Source organism: Alosa pseudoharengus, unplaced genomic scaffold (genome assembly GCF_046254945.1).
Source record: "Alosa pseudoharengus isolate Yale_2024_CS ecotype anadromous, Long Island Sound unplaced genomic scaffold, YU_APseudo_1.1 YU_APseudo_1.1_scf_16, whole genome shotgun sequence".
In the NCBI taxonomy this organism is placed as follows: Eukaryota; Metazoa; Chordata; class Actinopteri; order Clupeiformes; family Clupeidae; genus Alosa; species Alosa pseudoharengus.
In genome coordinates this window covers 21,201,464-21,204,388 of record NW_027468630.1, presented here as the reverse complement: position 1 = coordinate 21,204,388, position 2,925 = coordinate 21,201,464, and the positions used below count along the sequence as shown (strand labels likewise).

Here is a 2,925-nt window from a genome sequence, read left to right as displayed (position 1 = left end):
CTTGTTCATTTGTTCAGTTATACTCCATACATCTTTTTAATAACATTTCATGTATTTTCTTGATATTGATGACAACTTAAATTTAAAGAGATGGTAGTCCAACGGCGGAGCACAAGTGGAACGCCACCAGCGCATACCACCAGCGGTCCGCTATCTGCCAATCTGATTTTGCTATTTGGGCTGTTGCGCAAATAAATGAATTAGGGAGATGATCTGCTTCTTTTAAAATGTAATATGATCAAAAGTCTGTTGCCCCATTCTCGGCAGGTGACTAGAGCTAGGGGATGCAACACTCTCCAATCCGATGACCAGATTCTGACACAATGGATCACACATACTGCTGTATTGCCCTCAGCCATATAACAAAGTGAATCTCTGTGCAAGCCCTCCCCTCCCCCCAGCAACACCAGACTGCAATACAGCAACTGCTTCGCTAAAGCAATGACAAAAATCCTGGCAACGCCACTGTTGTGATTTCCACGCGTGTGCCGATTCACGGTGTACTGTCACATCACTACTTGTTACAAACTGGAAAATGGTATGCTAAATGGTAACATATCTGACAGAGAAAGGGAGTGCAAAGATCAGATGATCTCAGTTAAGAGAAGTGAAACCTGATTAAAGAACACTGACTTGACTTGCACAATAATCCTCTCTTGAACCATCACTTACTGGATATGTAAGTTGCAGAGTACCATGGAATTCAAGGCCTTATGGGATGTAGGAAACCTGTGGATACTACTCCATCATACTAAATATATAGTCGTCATTTATATTTTATTTACATTTACAGTACATTAGTAAGTGTTTATATTAGACTTGTTTTGACTTGTGCTTATAACAAATCCTGGTACACAGAAACTTCACTCCAAATAAAAAAGCAGCCACAAAAGTGGTCATGATAGCAAGTTAGAACAGGATCACATCCACTGAGTGGTAGGAGTACCAGGGCATCTTGTAGGACTCTGAGCGCTGGTGAGCAGCACCTTTGTGTCTCATGACAAACTCAATCCAGAAGAGGGCTCGGTCCAGGGGCTGCATTGGCTGGTCTCTGTGCAGCCTGGAGAGCCTCTGCATGTTCTCCCTGTAGGATGGCTCATGGAGCACCTCTTGCAAAGTCTGGAGGAAGATGTTTTTATCTAGTGTTGCAACAGAGACTATTTTTGCCCCCCATCTTACTTTCAGTCTAAGAAGATTGTCATACTGGTCAAAAAACAAAGGTACACCCACAACTGGAACACCATGGTAAATAGCTTCTTGTACTCCATTTGTTCCTCCGTGGGCCACAAAAAGCTTGATTTTGGGATTCCCCAAAAGATCATTCTGTGGCATCCAGTCAACCATTAGGGTGTTGTTGCCCAGGGTAGATGGTCTCCCTCCAGTGTACCTCCAAATAACTTTCTGGGGGAGCTCAGCAAAAGCTGCTGCTATTTCTTCTGTAATGTCACTTGGAAGTTCACTGACAAATGTCTCTAAAGACATGATGATGACTCCATGTTCTCCAGAGCTCTGAACAAAGTCCTCCAGGTCTTCAGGAAGGGGCTTTGCTGGCTTACACTGGAACCCACCCATGTAAACAACATTGGGCATAGTGGGGTGTGGAAACTCGAACACAAAATCACCACGCATCAGCCAGAGATCTGCAGACTGCATCAGCATGTAGAAATCACTCTGCGGACCCAGGTACTTCTCTCCCTCTGAATGTTATCTTGTCTGAAAACCCAGATCCATTCAGTGGGATGTACGACAATGGTGAAGGGGCAATAGCAAAGTGCCCATTGCCTACTGGCAACCAGCGCACATTGTAAACAAGAGGAAGGTGGATGCAATGGGCCAACACTGTCCCACCACCCCAGCAGGGATCTGTGAGCAGTATGTCATAGTGACTGTCCTGAATGCTTTTGATTAGTTCTGGGTTCTCAAGTATGTTCACTATCATCTCTTTCAGGGTGACATGAGCCTCAATCATTTTCTTAAACATATCAACCATTCAGGTCATGAAGGCGGTACTGTGTCCCCTCTGGATATTATTGGCCGATGTAATTACCTTCACAATGAATTCCTCATCAAAGGTAGCGCTTACTGGAATTGTGATGGTGTCACAAGGAATTCTCCTTGACATACCAGCTTTTGTCTGATCGGAGAACTGTGATGTTGTGTCCTTTAGAGTGCAAAGCTTTGATGACAATGTTCATGTTAACCCAGTGGCTTCCCTCCACTGGATAAACAAGCACCTTTCCCCCATGACAGGTGTGCCATGTCAGGCATACTGTAGGAGCGAGGACAAAATTGGTAATGAAAACATCAGGACACTATCTGCGAAAGCAAAAGCACATGAGTGATTGCACAAATAACTTACAGTTAACAGCATTATCATACATCATTCTACGGTAGGCATTTTTGTATACTATTTGTGGAGAAGTGGTGCGCATATCCAAAATATGTTTTTACAGGTGCCAGAAAAAGTGTGTCAGGAATATGGAAGGAGAAGGTCTGTGAGAAGGTATGTGAGCTCCAAAAATATGCTTTATTTTAATCTAAAAAGGAAACGTTTCGATCCTGTGAGATTGAGACATTGCCGTTTTAGACTCAAATAATGAATATTTTTGGAGCTCACATACAGTTTGCAGACCTTCTCCCTCTACATTTTTTTTAATACTAAACAGAATATAGAGAAAATTGGCCAATGTATGGCTATTGCATTTCTGCATATAAAGAAAGGATACTCAATTGTTTACCTAAGTAAATAGTCATACAGTGAAAAGGCAGAATGGTTTGTTTTTTACACTGTAAGATAACTATTATGTAACTCATTACAGCTAAATAACACATTAGGGTGGATCTACTTTATTGGAATAACAGTGAACACCACAGGTTCATACTCAGCACACACAATGGAAAGAAATAATGTACTATTGTAATACA

The 2,925-nt window shown here is 42.2% G+C and overlaps 1 pseudogene; it reads right to left on the bottom strand.

Annotated features, from left to right (window-relative positions):
• Positions 1 to 909: 909 nt before the first annotated feature.
• Positions 910 to 2,195, bottom strand: LOC143125725 (UDP-glucuronosyltransferase 2A1 pseudogene; annotated as a pseudogene).
• Between the last annotated feature and the right edge of the window lie 730 nt (positions 2,196 to 2,925).